Raw genomic sequence first — 7,924 nt, forward strand, 5'->3', positions numbered from 1 at the left:
AGTCCCACCGCGGGAGAGCAGGAGGCGGTGCGAAAAATGGGGATCTTACTATACCACTGATGTGGACTAATGGTAATACACTCAGAGGGACTTATTAGAAATGCAAAAACAAGGAGGAGTCCGGTGGCACCTTAAAGACGAACAGATTTATTTGGGCATAAGCTTTCGTGGGTAAAAAACCTACTCCATGCATCTGAAGAAGTGGTTTTTTTACCCACGAAAGCTTATGCCCAAATAAATCTGTTCGTCTTTAAGGTGCCAGCGGACTCTTCCTTGTTTGTGTGGCTACAGACTAACACGGCTCCCCCTCTGATATTAGAAATGCAGATAATCAGTATCTAAACCGTAATAGAGGAATGGAATCTAGGGCTGTAGCTACACTAGGGATCTTACAGTGGCACAGCTCAGCTGTACCGATGCAGCTGTGCTGCTGCAAGCTCTCTGGTGTAAGCCGCTCTATGCCCACGGGAGAGATCGCTCCCAGCCCTGGTCTACACTAGGAGTGTAGGTCGAATTTAGCAGCGTTTGATCGATTTAACCCTGCACCCGTCCACACGATGAAGCCATTTACTTTGACTTAAAGGGCTCTTAAAATCAATTTCTGTACTCCTCCCCGATGAGGGGATTAGCACTGAAATCAACCTTGCAGGGTCGAATTTGGGGTAGTGTGGTCACACTTCAAGGGTATTGGCCTCCAGTAGCTATCCCAGAGTGCTCCATTGTGACCACTCTGGACAGTCCTCTTAACTCAGATGCACTGGCCAGGTATACAGGAAAAGGCTGGAGAACTTTTGAATCTCATTTCCTGTTTGGGCAGCGTGGCAAGCTGCTGGTGAGTGCAGATCTCATCAGCAGAGGTGACCATGACGGAGTCCCAGAATCGCAAAAGAGCTCCAGCATGGACCTAACGGGAAGTACAGGATCTGATTACTGTATGGGGAGATGAATCCATGCTATCAGAACTCCGTTCCAAAAGACGAAATGCCCAAACATTGAAAAAATCTCCAAGGGCATGAGGGATAGAGGCTATAACAGGGACCCGCAGCAGTGCCGCATGAAACGTAAGGAGCTCAGGCAAGCCTACCAAAAAAACAGAGAGGCAAACGGCCGCTCGGGGTCAGAGCCTCAGACATGCTGCTTCTATGATGAGCTGCATGCCATTCTAGGGGGTGCAGCCACCACTACCCCACCCCTGTGCTTTGACTCCATCAATGGATTATCACACAGCAGGGATGCGCATTTTGGGGACGAGAAAGATGAGGAGGAGGAGGAGGAAGAGGCTGAAGATAGCTCACAGCAAGCAAGTGGAGAAACCATTTTCCCCGAGAGCCAGGAACTGTTTCTCACCCTGGACCTGGAGCCAGTACTCCCCGAACCCACCCAAGGTGGGCTCCCGGACCCGCCAGGCAGAGAAGGGACGTCTGGTGAGTGTACCTTTGTAAATATAATACATGGTTTAAAAGCAAGTGTGTTTAATGATTAATTTGCGGCCCATACAGCTGCTGGAAAAGTCTGTTAACGTGTCTGGGGATGGATTGGAAATCCTCCAGGGACATCTCCATAAAGCTCTCCTGGATGTACTCCCAAAGCCTTTGCAAAAGGTTTCTGGGGAGGGCAGCCTTATTCCGTCCTCCATGGTAGGACACTTTACCACGTCAGGCCAGTAGCACGTAGTCTGAAGTCATTGCATAACAAAGCTTGGCAGCGTATGGTCCCGGTGTTTGCTGGCATTCAAGCAACATCCATTCTTTATCTCTCTGTGTTATCCTCGGGAGAGTGATATCATTCATGGTCACCTGGTTGAAACAGGGTAATTTTATTAAGGGGACATTCAGAGGTGGCTGTTCCTGCTGGGCTGTTTGCCTGTTGCTCAACAGAAATCTTCCCCGCTGTTAGCAACACGGTGGGGGGAGGGGTGAAACGATCATTCCAAACAATTGGGTGTGGGGGAGGGGCGGGTTAGTGGGGTTTGTGCTGCACGTTAACCTGAAAACCGCAGCCCCTCCTTTTAAATTGCCTACCCATTTTAAATGGCCAACCTGATAGCTGTTTGGTATGGGAAATGAGGGCGCTGCTGTTTGAAACCATTCCCACATGTTATGAAGGTTAAAGAAGCCAAAAGACTGTGGCTTACCATGGCTGCCTGGAAGCCAAATTCTATTGCCTGCCGGCCCTGCGTGTGTGATCTCTCACACCAAACCGGCAGACCCTCAATATAAGAGGCAAAATGCAACCTTGTACCAAATGCACACGTGCTATGTAATGTTAACAGCAAGGTTTACTCTGAAAGAGTGTACCCATTGTTCTCTAAAATGTGTCTTTTTAACTGCTACTCTCCCTTTTTTTTCCTTCCGCAGCTGCAAATGTTTCAACGCTCACACTATCATCTCCTTCCCAGAGGCTAGTGAAGATTAGAAGGCGAAAAAAATGCACTCGTGATGAAATGTTCTCTGAGCTCATGTAGTCCTCCCACACTGAAAGAGCCCAGCAGAATGGGTGGAGGCAGACAATGTTAGAGTCCAGGAAAGCACAATATGAATGTGAGGACAAGTGGTGGGTTGAAGATAATAAGTGGTGGGTTGAAGATGATAGGTGGCGTCAGCTTACTGACAGAAGGCAGGAGTCAATGCTGAGACTATTGGAGAATCAGACTGATATGCTCCGGTGTATGGTTGAGGTGCAGGAAAGGCAGCATGAGCACAAACCGCCGCTACAGCCCCTGTGTAACCAACTGCCCTCCTCCCCAAGTTCCATAGCCTCCTCACCCAGACACTCAAGAACGCGGTGGGGGGGCCTCTGGGCACACAACCACTCCACCCCAGAGGACTGCCCAAGCAACAGAAAGCTGGCATTCAATAAGTTTTAACATGCAGTGTGGCCTTGTCCTTCCCTCTTCCCCCACCCCTTCCAGGCTACCTTGGCAGTTATCCCCCTTTTTGTGTGATGAATGAATAAAGAATGCATGAATTTGAAGCAACAATGACTTTATTGACTCTGCAAGCAGTGATCGAAGCAGGGAGGGGAGAGTGGTTAGCTTACAGGGAAGTAGAGTGAACCAAGGGGCGGGGGTTTTCATCAAGGAGAAACAAAGAGAACTTTCACACCGTAGCCTGGCCAGTCATGAAACTGGTTTTCAAAACTTCTCTGATGTGCACCGCGCCCTCCTGTACTCTTCTAACCGCCCTGGTGTCTGGCTGCGCGTAACCAGCAGCCAGGCGATTTGCCTCAACCTCCCACCCCGCCATAAATGTCTCCCCCTTACTCTCACAGATATTGTGGAGCGCACAGCAAGCAGTAATAACAGTGGGAATATTGGTTTCGCTGAGGTCTAAGCGAGTCAGTAAACTGCGCCAGCGCGCCTTTAAACATCCAAATGCACATTCTACCACCATTCTGCACTTGCTCAGCCTGTAGTTGAACAGCTCCTGACTACTGTCCAGGCTGCCTGTGTATGACTTCATGAGCCATGGCATTAAGGGGTAGGCTGGGTGCCCAAGGATAACTATAGGCAGCTCAATATCCCCAATGGTTATTTTCTGGTCTGGGAAGAAAGTCTCTCGCTGCAGCTGTTGAAACAGACCAGAGTTCCTGAAGATGCGAGCGCCATGTACCTTTCCCAGCCATCCCATGTTGTTGGTGGTGAAACGTCCCTTGTGATCCATCAGTGCTTGCAGCACCATTGAAAAGTACCCCTTTTGGTTTATGTACTTGCTGCCTTGGTGCTCCAGTGCCAAGATAGGGATATGGGTTCTGTCTATCGTCCCACCACAGTTAGGGAATCCCATTGCAACAAAGCCATCCACTATGACCTGCACATTTCCCAGAGTCACTACCTTTGGTAGCAGCAGCTCAGTGATTGTGTTGGCTACTTGGATCACAGCAGCCCTTACAGTAGATTTGCCCACTCCAAATTGATTCCCGACTGACCAGTAGCTGTCTGGCGTTGCAGGTTTCCACAGGGCTATCACCACTCGCTTGTGAACTGTGAGGGCTGCTTTCATCTTGGTATTCTGGCACTTCAGGGCAGGGGAAAGCAAGTCACAAAGTTCCATGAAAGTGCCCTTACGCATGTGAAAGTTTCGCAGCCATTGGGAATCGTCCCATACCTGCAACACTATATGGTCCCACCAGTCTGTGCTTGTTTCCCGGGCCCAGAATCGGCGTTCCACAGCATGAACCTGCCCCATTAACACCATGATGTCCATATTGCCGGGGCCTGTACTTTGAGAGAAGTCTGTGTCCATGTCCTCATCACTCTCCTCACCGCGCTGCCGTCGCCTACTCACCTGCTTTTGCAGGTTCTGGTTCTGCATATACTGCTGGATAATGCATATGGTGTTTAGAACGGTCATAACTGCTGCGGTGATCTGAGTGGGCTCCATGCTTGCCATTGTATAGCGTGAGCAGGAGAGCAGAGTGGCAGCGGAATCGGCGGGTGGATGACGATGCTGATAGCAATATGGCACCCGCACGGAAAAAGGCGCAAAATGATTGTTGGCCAATGCTTTCACGGAGGGAGGAGCAAGGTGTAGGTTGGCAGCAGACAGTGCAGTACGACTGCTAGCTGTCATTGACTCCTGGGTGCTCGCCAGCAGACAGTGCAGTACAACTCCTAGCTGTCATTGTCTCCAGCTCGTGGTGCTGCTGGCTGGGAGAGCAGCCGAGGCAGAATGGCCCCCTCAAGGATTGAGCTCACAACCCTGGGGTTAGTAGGCCAATGCTCAAACCACTGAGCTATCCCTCTACCAATATTCCAGGTAGGACTGAATCTCCATTAGACAAAACTTAAAGAAGAGAATGACCTGAGTCACTCCCATTTATGTCCAGGCGCCCCTGACAGACCTCACCAAGGTCTGCCAGGAGCACCCATGTCTGCCCAGGCGCCCTGACCCGACCGCACCAAGGCCCAGCCAAGAGCACGCAGGAGACTATGAGGATGGCTACCAGTCGTAATGCACCATCTGCTGCCACAAGGCAATGAGCTGCTGCTGCGTAGCAATACAGTCCCCCGTCTGCCAGCACCCAGGAGACATACGGTGACGGTGAGCTGAGCGGGCTCCATGTTTGCCATGGTATGGCGTCTGCACGGGTAACCCAGGAAAAAGGCGTGAAACGACTGTCTGCCATTGCTTTCATGGGGAGGGGGAGGAGGCTGACGACATGTACCCAGAACCACCCGCAACAATGTTTTTTGCCCCATCAGGCATTGGGATCTGAACCCAGAATTCCAATGGGCAGCAGAGACTGCAGGGATAGCTACCCATAGCATAACGCTCTGGAGGTGCAGGAAAGGCAGCTACCCACAGTGCAAAGCTCTGGAAGTCGACGCTAGCCTCGGTACTGTGGACGCACTCCGCCGACTTAATGGTCTTAAGTGGGGACACACACAATCAACTGTATAAAATCAATTTCTAAAAAATCGATGTCTATAAATTTGATCTAATTTTGCAGGGTAGACATAGCCCTATTGACATAATTAAACCACTCCCAAGGAGGGGCAGTACCTATGTCTCTCCTACTGACATAGCGCTGTCCACACCAGGGCTTCTATTGGTGATGTCGTTCAGAGGGGTGTTTTTCACACCCCTGAGCAATATAATTGTGAGTGTAGACATAGCCTTAGGGTATGTCTACACTGGCAGAGTTACAGCGCTGGCAATTACAGCATCGCTCAGAAAGCGCTGAAGGGAAAACGCTGTTGTGTGTTCACACTATCAGCTGCCTGCGCAATAAAGTGTTCACACTTGCAGCGGTATTCGGAGCGGTGCACTCTGGGAAGCTATCCCACAGGGCACGTCTTTCTCTTTTGCTGCTAAGACTTGTGGGAAGGCAGAGGGGGTCGCGGCGCATCCTGGGTCTTGTCCCAATGACCTGTGATGCATTGCATTGCATCCCAGCAATCCCTGTGCTTCCATCCACATTTGGCACCATCTTTCTACAGTTTGTGTACTGCGTCCCCTGCCTCTTCGAGCTACAGGAATGGATCCTGAACTGTTGACCAGTATGCTGCTCGCTCTGACCAACACGTCATGAGTGGCAGAGGAGTTATTCCTTAAACTACAAAGGCAAGAGGAGTGTGACATTGATTTCGCCACACGTAGTAGCTACAATACTTGTGGCATGCACGAAGGTGCTGACCAGAGTGCAATGCCACTTTTGGGCTTGGGAAACAAGCACTGGTGGTAGGATCACATCGTGATGCACGTCTGGGATAATGAGCAGTGGCTGCAGAACTTTCAGATAAGAAAAGCCATATTCATGGGACTGTGTAATGAGTTCCCCCCAGGCCTGCGGTGCAGAGAATGAGAGCTGCCCTGTCACTGGAGAAGTGCATGGCGATTGCACTGTGGAAGCTGGCTACTCCAGACTGCTACTGATCGGTCGCTAACCAGTTCGGAATGGGAAAGTTGACCACTGGACTCATGTGGATGGAAGTGTGCAGGGCCATTAATCGCATCCTGCTCTGAAAGACTGTGACTCTGGGTAACGTGCGTGACATTGTGGACAGTTTTGTACAAATGGGCTTCCCTAACTGCAGAGGGGCGATAGATGGCACGCGTGTGCCAATTCTGGCACCAGACTACCTAGCCACAGAGTACATTAATCACAAGGGGTATTTCTCAGTGGTTCTCCAGGCGCTTGTGGATCACCATGGACGTTTCACAGACATTAACGCAAGCTGGTCTGGAAAGGTGCATGACACACACATGTTTTGGAACACTGGCCTGTTCAGGAAGCTGCAAGCAGGGACTTTCTTCCTGGACCAGAAGATCACCGTAGGGGAAGTCAAAATGCCCACTGTGATCCTGGGAGACCCTGCCTACCCCCTAATGCTGTGGCTTATGAAACCATACACGGGGCAACTTGACAGCAGCAAGGAGTGGTTCAACAACAGGCTGAGCAAGTGCAGAATGACTGTTGAGTGTGAATTTGGCTGTTTAAAAGCCCGCTGGTGATGACTGTATGGGAAGCTGGACATGGCTGATGAAAATATTCTTATGCTTATAGATGTGTGCTGTATGCTCCATAATATTAGTGAAAGGAAGGGTGAAAGCTTCACTCAGGGCTGGACCGCAGAGGCTTAGTGCCTGGAGGCAGTTTGAACAGCCAGAGACTGGGGCTATTAGAGGGAGGCAGGGCCATAAGGATCAGGGATGCCTTGACGCAGCAATTTGAAGCTGAAAACCACTAATATTTGTTGCTATGCTCAGGAGAGCAGTGTTTGTAATGCTAGGAGGTGATTGGTGCAGACGATGCAATATGAAGGTTTAACATAATTGTCTGTTGCTTTGCAGGGCTCTGTTTGCTTTCAATTAATAGAATAAAGACTTCTTTCAAAGCAACACAATTCTTTTATTAAAAAAACAACCACTGGAGGAGAGAGTCAAACAAAAAAGACCCATCAGCGGTGAGGGCGATGAGGGAAGGGAAGGTCTCAGGAGGAGGTGGGATCCCAGGACAGCTAAAGATTTGTGTATGTCCAGGATCATATCCAACCTTCTCCTTTGGAATACAATACAGTGAGTACTGTACTTCAGCAGGGCCAAACTGAAGAGGGATGGGTGTTGAGCGTAGTGGGAGTCTGCAGTGCTGGACCATGATGGGGGAGGAGTGGAATGCCATGGGTATAGACTGGAGCCAGGAGGTTGATAACGGTGTGTTGGTGGTGTCTAGGGGAAGCACGGAAAAGAGTTTTGTGACGGTGGCTGCAGGAGAGGGTGGGCATGGAACTGCTCGGTTTGCAGAGCTAGTATCACCTGTAGCATGTCTGCTTGGCGCTCCATAATGTTTAAGAGCCACTACGTGGCTTCATTCTGGCACGCCATGTTCTCCTTTCGGTCCCTCTTCTTGCTGTCCCTCCACTCTTTCAATTCCTGCTTCTTGGCCGCGGAGTGCATCATAATATCACACAGAAAGTCCTCCT

At 50.3% G+C, this 7,924-nt stretch overlaps 1 long non-coding RNA gene across 1 annotated transcript; it reads left to right on the forward strand.

Moving 5' to 3' along the window:
* The first annotated feature begins 877 nt into the window (after positions 1-877).
* On the forward strand, positions 878-2,973 carry LOC144263887 (uncharacterized). The gene is made up of 2 exons (XR_013345865.1): positions 878-1,424; positions 2,358-2,973. It is a non-coding gene; the product is annotated as an uncharacterized LOC144263887 (long non-coding RNA).
* The last annotated feature ends 4,951 nt before the right edge of the window (positions 2,974-7,924 follow it).

This window comes from Eretmochelys imbricata, chromosome 1 (assembly GCF_965152235.1).
Source record: "Eretmochelys imbricata isolate rEreImb1 chromosome 1, rEreImb1.hap1, whole genome shotgun sequence".
NCBI classification, from domain to species: domain Eukaryota; kingdom Metazoa; phylum Chordata; order Testudines; family Cheloniidae; genus Eretmochelys; species Eretmochelys imbricata.